Source organism: Scyliorhinus canicula, chromosome 8, assembly GCF_902713615.1.
Source record: "Scyliorhinus canicula chromosome 8, sScyCan1.1, whole genome shotgun sequence".
NCBI classification, from domain to species: domain Eukaryota; kingdom Metazoa; phylum Chordata; class Chondrichthyes; order Carcharhiniformes; family Scyliorhinidae; genus Scyliorhinus; species Scyliorhinus canicula.
The window spans coordinates 45831103-45841837 of NC_052153.1; the positions used below are offsets into that span (position 1 = coordinate 45831103).

The 10735-nt window shown below is 46.4% G+C and overlaps 1 protein-coding gene across 4 annotated transcripts in view; it reads right to left on the reverse strand.

The window, feature by feature from the left end:
• The window catches only part of LOC119970213 (methylcytosine dioxygenase TET2-like), a 174336-nt gene extending 164245 nt beyond the window's left edge, over nt 1-10091 (reverse strand). The window contains exons 1-2 of one of the 4 annotated variants that reach the window (XM_038804468.1): nt 9684-10091; nt 9300-9354 (exon numbers count right to left, since the gene is read on the reverse strand). The gene's annotated coding sequence lies outside the window, so the exon portion shown is untranslated. Of the gene's footprint in view, nt 1-9299; nt 9371-9677 lie in introns of all 4 variants that reach the window. The other 3 variants (XM_038804466.1, XM_038804467.1, XM_038804469.1) reach the window with 3 other exon arrangements.
• Between the last annotated feature and the right edge of the window lie 644 nt (nt 10092-10735).

Genomic DNA, 10735 nt, shown 5'->3' on the forward strand with positions numbered 1-10735 from the left:
TGGATTGTCCCAACAAACACAGCCTTGGGCGGGGGATGGAAAGGTGATAATTCTGGATTTCTGCTGCCTTCGCGGTAAAGAAGTCCTCTCTGGTTTCACTTCTGAATGGCCTGGCTCTGACCATAAATCTATGAGGTTATGCTCCCTCAAACTGGATTCCCTTCTCATACCCCGTTCAATCCATCACCACCATCCTAGATAATAGTTTTATCTTGTTTACTATATAAACCTTTATAATTTTAAACTCCTCGGATCAGACTGCTGTTTAATCTTCTGAGGGAATAGGTGTCATTTTCTGCAATCTCTCGGTCACTCTTCATGTGCAACTTTGACCAAACTATTTGACAACTGAACTTCAAAGCCATGCCATGCTGAGAACTGTCCTGATTTTTATATTCCATGCACAAGAACTCCTGGGGAGGTGTTGGAATAGCGCAAGCCAGGAGGTCCTGAATTGCGAGCCGGAGCTGCGTCTTCCTGTCACTGACTAGGGGCCGCTGAAGCCCTCCTGCAGTCGGCCAATGACCACTCTGGGCTGCCATCAGCCACCACAGACAAGAGCTGCCTGGGTCAGTGATTGTCCAGTGCTTCACTAACATGTCCAGCAGTGGAGCCAAGGGGGAAACAGGTCTGCCTATTGAAACAAGCACTCTGTTCAATTACAAAAGTTTTGGGCTTGGCACGTTAACTGGGAATACCAGCGATATTCTGGGGCATTGTGACCACTAAACAATTTTACAGCAGTTCTTGAATGAGTTCTTCACGTTTATTCTTTAATGCTGTTGTGTATGAGAACCCAGCCAGGGGAAGGTGAGCTGCGGTTTAAACCAGTGCACACCACCGCGCATGGGCTGGCCAGACACTGCTTGCGAGCTAAAACAGAAAACGCTGTAAATAATAATACTCAGCATGCCGAGCAGCATCTGTGGAGAGAGAAACACAGCTAATGTTTCAAGTCTGTATGACTCCTCTTCAGAGTCCATCTGACTTTTCTCGCACTGAAGAAATGGCAGGGACTCGAAATGTTAACTCTGTTGTCTCTCATCAGACCTGTTGAGTTTTTCGAACATTTTCTGTTTTTATTTCAGATGTCCAACATCTGCAGTATTTTGCTTTTATTTGACTGCATTCCGAGCATTTTGTCCACATTGTTGCTGGGAAACAAAGACTGGAGCGCAAATTCAGCGCAATTCGGAAAATGTGAAGTTATTCACATACAAGAATTTAAAAAAAGAATATTTTTGATGGTGAGAACTTGTAAATGTTGATGCTCAGCTGGTTTTGGGTGGCTTTATAAACGGAACACGGAGGCTGAGATTCCCCTCCCACCCCACCCCATCCCTCCACCTGTGGAGGTTTTCCCATGGTGGACGCAGCAAACCTCTTGTTGCCAGTTGAATCTTCTGGCCCCGCCTTAGTCTATGGGTTATTATGTGGCTCGATTGCCCCGCTGTCAGGAAACCCACTGCCAGGAGTCAACTTCGGCGGGACCTGATGTTCTCGCTGGAGGGAAGAGGTGGAAAATCCCACGCAGAACATTGACGTGGCGGTGCAGTAAGAAATTTGGAAGGCAAATGGTATTTTAGCCTTTATGCAATGGGTTTGGCGTATCAGAGTACAAACACTTCCTGCAAATGTACAGGAGTTTTAGTGATGCCATACTGCTGGTGTACAGTTTTAACCTCCATCCCTCAGAAAGGATATACCTGCCTGAGAGATTATGCAATGAAGATTCAATAGCTGGAAATAGATTTCCTCATCCTGGGATGAGGAAATTGTTCCATGAGGACAGATTGAATAGAATGGATGTGGACAGATTATTGAATATTAAGCTTAATAAAAGGATGTAGTGACCAAATGGGAAAGTGGAGTTGAAGTCAAAAATTGACCACGATCTTACTGAACGGTAGAGCACACCCAAGAGGCCACGTGGCCTACTTGGCCCCTGTTTCATAGAATTTACAGTGCAGGAGGTGGTAATTTGGCCCATTGAGTCTGCACCGGCTCTTGAAAAGAGCACCCTACCCAAGCCCACACCTCCACCCTATCCCCATAACCCAATAACCCCAATTTTGGACACGAAGGGCAATTTAGCAATCCACCTAACCTGCACATCGTTGGACTGTGCGAGGAAACCGGAGCACCCGGTGGAAACCCACGCACACATGGGGAGAATGTGCAGACTCCACACAGACAGTGACCCAAGCTGGGAATCGAACCTGGGAGCCTGGAGCTGTGAAGCAATTGTGCTAACCACTATGCTACTGTGCTGCCCTGCATTTTTCATGTGATCAGTGAGTGGCTATCTTAAATTTCATCCTCTCATTGCAGGCATACTCATTACACAAAAACTCAGCCGGCTGTCTGCTGGATACGTGAACCTCTGTAGTGGTATTTGGGTCTGTTTCACAAGACTGCACGCAGTGGGCAAATTGGCCTTTCTAGTCCCTTGCTAAATCACACTGTCAAGCATTCCCATGGTTTTTCGTTTACCTTTCAATTATGGAGATGCACCAAATTGGGGGGAAAAAAAAGGAGGACCTCAGTGAGGTTATATTGAACAGGGGAATCAACCAGAAATGACAGAGCCAGGAGGTCAGGTCACGTGGTATATTATTTTTGCCCGACACGACTGACAAGCAGGATATTCTATTCATACCAGAGATGTTTATTGATGAATACTGTCAAGAGGTCACATCAGTGAATCTCTTGGCAGACAACGAACAGCAGAGCATGCTTGAACTCCTCCAACACAGACACAGTTGTACTTCAGCACTGATGTAATGCAGGCTTTCTGGACTTTGCAAAGCTCGGTTTGGGCTTCTTTAGTGCAGCTGATGTCAAGACACTCTGCTCTACATCTTTTACAATAATCAGGCTATGCTCTTTGGTTTTATCTTCTCTCATCTCAATAACTGTGCCACATGGTCTTATCCACCCGTTCTTAAAAATTGAAGATCTTTTCTTTCTCCTCCATGAGTGCATTATCACGAGGCTATGTAACTTTAGGTTTTTAAACCAACACTCTTGTTCAGTCAACACTTTCGTCTTTGCCAAAAGATGTTAACACGACACCGTCTCCTTGGAAAGGATTTCACTCTTGGTTGCAGTGTACCCTTTTGTTTTGATGAATGTTTAGAAATTATTCCTTCTAAAGCTTCATCCACATATGGATGGGGGAAAAGTTATCAGAGAGTCCTGGCCAACACCACATATGGAGCCAACAGACATTAGCCACCCAATTCTGTCTGTTTACTTACAGTCATTGATTCCTAGCGATGTACTGCTATGTTAAAATATTAGCCCCAAGCTTAATTTCCAAATGTTGCTTTCTGTAAATGCAGCACAGTGGTATTTTTCCAGAGCTTTTTTCCCCCTATTCGTTCATGGGATGTGGGCGTCGCTGGGCCAGCATTTATTGCCCTTGAACTGACAGGCTTGGTGAGGCGATTGCTGCAGATCTGGAGTCACACATAGGGCAGACCAGGCAAGTGAACCAGACGGGTGTTTATGTTTTCATGGTCAACATTAGACTTTTAATTCTAGGGGCGGGATTCTCTGATCCTGAGGCCAAGTGTTGACGCCGTTGATCTTGCGCCTCACAAGGGGCTAGCATGGCACTGGAGCGACTCAGGCAGCTCCAGCTGCCGATACCGGCGTCAAACGTGGCACCAAGGGTCTGCGCATGCGCGCTATGGCCGGTGCGAACTCGCACATGCGTGCTGGTTGCCTTCTCCGCGCTGGCCCCGATGCAACATGGCGGTCAGCTACAGGGGCCCAGCGCGGAGGAAAATAGGCCCCCAACAGGAGAAGCCAGCCCGCCGATCGGTAGGTCCTGATCGTGGGCTTGGCCACGGTGGAGGCCCCCCCCCGGGTCGGATCTCTCTCCCCCCCCCCCCCGGGTCGGATCTCTCCCCCCCCCCCGGGTCGGATCTCTCCCCCCCCCCCCCCCCCACCACCAGGCCGCCCCCCCCCGCAGGATAAATGGCGAGGTTCCGGCGGGTAGGATCACACGTGAATGGCGCTGGAGAGACTCGGCATGTCTCGGCGGCCACTCAGCCCATTGCGCATGGAGAATCGCCGGGGGGCCACATGGAATGGCCCCCGACCGGTGACCGGAGAATCGGCGGACCGGTGTTGGAGTGGCGTCGTGTGAATCGCCCCCCCTGTTGGAATTCTTGACGCTTGAAAAAGGTTAAATTTGAACTGAGGGGAAGGATGGAGGGGTTCTACAATTCATAGGCATTATTCATTATGCACTTTCAAGAATTGGGTCACATCGAACATTAGTGGGGTTGGGGGGAGGGGGACTGTATGTGTTAATGGTGACTATGGGTGATTCCGGATTCCTTTTTGCCATTTGTTTATGTTAACATGCGGGCTAATGTTTGGGGGTTTGGTGGGAGGATGGAATCGTTGTGATTAATATAGGGATTGACATTACATTCATTACTGATTATTGTTTATTGTTGGGTGTAAATTTGGGAGAAAATGTGAAAAAGGAGGAGAATAAAAAAATATTTTAAAAAATAATGGCGTCCCGATCTCTCGCTACACTAGGGAGTTCTGGCGAGCAGAGCTCCCCAATGTACAAAACGGGGCTGTGTGGCCTCGACCGTGCGTTCCTCGCTGAGGCCCTTCTGCAACATGAGTCTCGTTAAATAGCCATGTGTTTCTCACCACTGTGAGTGCCTGGAAACACGCAGCTAAGCGGGCTTGCTATGGGACTTGTTTCCATTTAGTTGAATCCATCCCATTAACTCTGTTTCTTTCTTCACAGATGCTGCCTGAATTGCTGAGTATTCCCCAGTTTTTGTCAGAGATATGAGGACTGATGACCTTGGTCAAGAGGTAGGTTCCTTTAAGTGTCTTCAAGGAGGAGAGAGATTTGGAGAGGTGGAGAAGTTTAGGGAGGCATGCCTAGAGGTGGGACCTAGATAGTTCAAACAAACAACAAACGCTGGCTCAAATTCAACTTTATATGAATAACAAAATCTCATTCAGTTACATCCACTATTTTGGGCACAGGTTACACACTGAAGGATGACTGTGTGTGAGATAGGGGTCTCGTGTCTCTCCCCTACTGTCCAGTTTGTCAGTGTAACATTCTGCATGCGTCTACACACAGCTGCTGTGAGATAGTGACCCACAAGTTCTCTTGTCAAAACAACCAGAACATCCGTTATTTCCTCATTATTTCAACAGAGTTGACAGCACATAGCTTTAATACCAATGTACTGCAACCAAACAGCAGAAAAGTGTCTCTTCACCATCATCTGGCTCAAACATTCCATTATTGTACCATAATTTATTTGAGAAGCTGTTTTTTTTAAACCTTGATTCAGGAATGCCTGCATGTGATTCCTTCCATTACTTTGACTCACACTTGATTAACTTTCTTTTCAGTGCATTAGATGGTTTAGTATTCAGCACTATGATGCAAGAGAGAGTGCAACATTAATTTTGTTTTAAGGCCCATGCCTTAAAGTTCTTTACCATAAAAAAAGGAATCTTTTACAAAAGAGATTTAAGTGAATATTTTTTTTTAAATGTGGTGCCAGAAATTGTACCATTGCAGACATTGCGATTCAATGGAAATGAAACAAAGTGCCATGTCGAGCGCATTTATTGGGTGTCTTCCACAGCTAGCAGTACCGAGAATGATCTTGCTATTAAACGGGACCCTGGTTCATTTCAGGGCCTTGGTGGGGAAGGCCCCACCCAGGCCGCACTCAGTCCCACTTCTTGCACTAGCAAGCTCTGCTCACCCATGCAGGAAATTGACCCTCCCCAACCCGGCACCGGACCCCCCCTAACACTTCAACAAGGGAGTCATGGAGTCCTCCCCCATCGCACCCCACCTCATAAGGTCCCCCAGGCCCAATCCCTGGCACAATGCCACCTGGGCACCTTGACACTGCTAGCCTGGTATCCTAGCAGTGCCCCTGCCAGCCCGAGTGCCACATGGCTTCCTGGCACTGCGCCCGCTCAGGGTCTCTGAGGCGAGGCCATTGATCACGGATGCTGGGGAGATCTAACTGCTCACTTGAATATGCAAATCTGAGTCCTGACCTCAATGGGCGGGATCCAGATCGCAACGCCTCGTGAAATCTCGTTAGATCGTGCAAGACGTAATGAGGCCAGTAAATCTCACGAGAGTCCTCTCGCGAGATTTACCGGCTTCGTTAGGTCCCAAATTGGGCGCAGCAAGGCCGATAGATCGCGCCAAATATTTTCTCGTATTTCCCAGTCATAGTTAGACACTGCAGTCAAGTAGCTGCTTATTTGAAGCATGTGTGTCCACCTCGTTCTCCCTTATTTATCTTCCTAGGAATTTATACAATATAGATATCTGCCACTGTGTAAACACAACCATCCACATCCCCCTCCCCACCCTACCATCACCCCCCTAAACCAATGCAGCATTGAAGGAGTGTTACACCATCAAAAAGGTGCTATCATTCAGGTGAGACATTAAACCGTGACCCCATCTGCCCTCTCGGGTAAACATGAACATCCGAATGAGGAGCAGGAGTAGGCCACTTAGGCCCCTCAAAACCATTCAATAAGATCAGGGCTGATCTGCATGGAACCTCAACCCCATTCCTACCTACCTCCCCGATAACTTTCACTCCCTTGTTAATCATCTAGCTCTGCCTTAAAAATATTCAATGGATCAATAGATCCTTGAGCACTATTTCAAAGAAGAGCAGGAGAGTGCTCCCTCCTAACTAATATTCATCCCTCAACCAACATCCCAAGAAAGAGAATCTGACTTTTATCTCATTGCAGTTTGTAGGACCGTGCTTCATGCCAACTGCTGCATTGACCTATAAACTTCAAGTGTACCTCGTTGATTCTGAATTGTCCTTAGGATGTACAAGTTTTATATGAATCCAAGTTTCAATTTTTCCTTTGAAGGGTAAAATTCTCTCAAACTTTTAAACAGCAACATCGTTTGGCAAGTGAGCAAGCCCCATTGCCATGGGCTGACTTATTTTTCTGATAAATACATATGATTAGCAAAATTGGGATTGCCCGATACCGCACAAAGGCATTGGATGACTGCTGTGCATTTATTAATCCCCATAGCTCTGCACATGTTGCGGTGCCATGCTGACATGTGACACTCAATCAGACAGCAGAATTTGTTTTAAGGTTTCAGTTGTTACCTGAACTATGTGACCCAAACTTTATTCAACTTACATCATATATTTCAAAGTTGGTTGACTTCCCTCCCACCTCACCCTAATGCCCCAACCCCAACATCCACCACCCCAGTCGTGTTTCTTCTGGGACAGGGCTTTTCTAACCTTTTTCCGGGGACCCATTTTTACCAACGGATCGACCTTCGTGACCTACACTTGTAACTTACCTTTAATGCGAATAGGGAGCCTACTGGTCCTCACAAACTCACTTGCTTTGTCATTCAATGTTACATTTCAGTCTGGGTTTTTCATCAGAGATCTTGGAGCTCACACTGCTTTGACCTGCTGTGGACTCTCACGTGAAGCTCTCTCCAGCAAATTCAGTCGTGGGATCCTGGCCTGTGTGTGTCTCTGGACCCCTCTTCTTTATTCCAAAGTGATCCATCTTCTGTTCTTCATACAGTCCTGTTGCTTGCTTGCTGTTTCCAGAGCACGTGACGTCAGTGTACGGGGTGCGTGACCTGCTTTCTGCCGCTGCTTCTGGCGGGAATACTCCCATCGATTTAAAACAAAATCTGCGCCTGGGACAGCGCACTGACATCTGGAGGAGGCATCTGCCCCTCTGGGCTCTGGGCGCGGCACTGCTATTTCCTGCTGAAGGGGCATGCATGCGCGGGACGGCCGGAGTTCTGAAAACCGGTCGAACTGGCAGTTTTAAAAGCCAGTTGCAACTGCTGGGCACTTCTTCCCCCGATCAGGAAGACTGATCGCTCTGCCACCCTCCCAACACCCGCCCGCTACCCACCCGGAGTTTCAAAATGACTGCTCTAGTCCAAAATGTTGCTCACTGTTTGTTATGTCATCTTTCTCTCTGCAGAATAGATAATTTGATTACCTAAATCCAATTTAAATTGGTTAACAAGAGAAACAGTACGTAGCAACAGAAAAAGGGTTGGTTAAAATCTCCACGTTTTTTCCAGATTGTTTTTTATTTTTGCAAATCGCACTGGGTCACTTTCCCCTCAGTTCTGCCGACAATATCAACTAACATTCTCCTCCTGTTTGCTCAGCACACCTGAATCATTAGCTTCATCCTGCCAGCATTCTTCCATCAGCACTTTTTAATGCAAAATTTACAGACTCACCATTTCTGAAACTTGAAGTGAAAGCAGGGGCTGGAGAATACACAATCTAAATACACAGATAACCAGGCTGTTTTATTCATGACCTACAAATATTCAAGGAGGTAATTAAGATGCTAATCCTAATGACTATTTATCCTTCCCAATAAAGGTAAAAACAACTGATAAGTGATCTGTTTCTACAGGTAATGAAGGAATTCTAAAGCACTGTATAACAAAAAACTTCTCATTCACCGAAAAAGGCTCCGTTTTGCTCCCATCCATGTTTTCTGCTCTGAGGTTCAGGCAGGCACCTTTTCTTTTTTTTTAAAACAACCTTTTTCTGCTTCAAAGAGCTGGCCCACCATTTGGTTCTCAATCCAGTGGAGGAAGCTGGCAATGTGGGTTACACTGACTGAGCAAATATCTTAAATCCCCAGCAAAATGAGGCACAGGAATGATGAAAGCTTTAACATGTCTTCAGTACTAGACCGCGGTGAGGAAATGCCTGCTAGTGAACAGAAGGGCCAGCAGCTATGCGTAACCCCCCCCGCCCCCCCGCCCGGTCCGCAGCACGGCTACTGGGACACACAGGGCTGGCTGAATATACTGAGGCTGCCGAGAGAAAGGAGAGACTGCTTTGCGATCCCCCTCTCCCTTTAATGGTGCAGCGAGATTGTATTTCATTTCCTTGGCTGCCCCTGACCTTGCAGTCCTTGGGATCGGCGATCCTTTATTCCCTGCTCTCTCCTTTGTGTCTGCTTGTCAGTCACCAAACAAGCAAATGGAAGTGACAGGCAACCCCCCCGCCAAAGAGCTCCAAATAAATAAATAAAAAATCAATACAGAACACTACGGTTACTTCTTTATGCCATTTCAATTCCTTCATTTATTTATTTAAGTGTTCCTTTCCCAATAGGTGAAAAGATTGGTTTCACTGCACACATTACAAATGACATTTTATAAAAATTAAAAGACGCCATTTAAAACCCGTACACACACACACATCAGGGAGGTGAAAACACAGTACCTGTTCCACGGTACCACTATCCCTTTACTGGGCTCTCACAAAAACACTTCAAAACCTAAAAGAGGAAAAAACTACATAAGGATAAAACTGATCATGTAAATTCTCCACAGCTTAAAACACGAAATGATTACACAATGAAAGCAGAGAGCAGCATTACAAACCTGACTGCACACTTCAAGGGTAACAGAAATCAAGTACTACAATTTTCTTTTCTTTTTATTCAAACTAATATTGTCAGCCATGTTGGAGAGGCTTTGGCTAATTTACTGCAACCCCCCCCCCCCCCCCCCTTTCCCTCTTTCATGAGATCATGCAAAGTAAAATTTCATGCAGTCTTGCTTCAAAGAAAACAGGCAAATAAGAAGCATAAGATCTTACTGGTACATCAAAATAGCTCCAGCCTCCGTATCTCCCTCAGCGTCGCAGAAATCCAGCAAAGTACAATCTGTCTCCTTTCAAACAAATCCTAAAGGGCAGCCATCTTGCTTCCTTCTGCTCCTCTACGAAAGCAGCCTAGCTTTCGCATCAATATTCATATGACAGTCTGACATCTATTATCATCGCCAATGAGACCCCAATGTTGCTCTTCCCCAGCTCAAAGTGTGGACGTGACTAGCATGTGCTCCATCCAGTGAGGGCTCTGTCAGGACGATCGGTTTGCTTGTTTGGGTAGTTGTAAATCATTTCCCTACCAGGTCCTTAAACACAAAGGACCTATGATTTCTAAATGCACAATAGTGAACATTAGTGAGGTTGGACTGAAACTCTGGACTGGAGCACACTGGGCAAGGACTAGTCCCTCCCCCCCACCCCTCTCCTGCTGTAACTGAAACCCCTCTCTGACTAGGCAGTCACCCACCCAGCCTCTGAGACTGATACTGTTCTACGAAAAACGACTCTTAGGAAGCTGAGTGTTTTCTGAGAAGTTCCTGTTTCTTTCCCAGTGATGCTTTTACCACTTCCTTTCTTACATCACAGTCACCGCTTCTAGAGCTCCTTCTTTAATTTCCAGGGGGACTATTGTTTGAACTCACTCATTAAAGGCATGTGTCAGTGTTGTGGTAAAACTATATTCGGCACTAAAAGCACACGAGAGTCAGCAATTTTTTCCACTCGTGTCAAGAGCCACCTCCCCCGGTCCCCACCCCCGCCCTCCGCCTGCTGCTGCACACATAACACACACTGGTACAACCCACGTGGATCCACTGATTAAATCAAACATGTACACACATTCCCCAAAGCACCAGGTATTGAGTTTCGGCCAGCAGCATTCCTCCCACTTAGCATCTTGTAGATAAAGGCTTCCATTTCTCTGAAAGCAGATTTGTGTTTTATTTTTATGCCAATCAGTGGGTGTGTTTTTCCTGTTTAAGAGAACGCTCCTTTTGTCAGTGTATTATTGCCAAACCGTCCTCTTGTTCCTACCTTTTAAACTG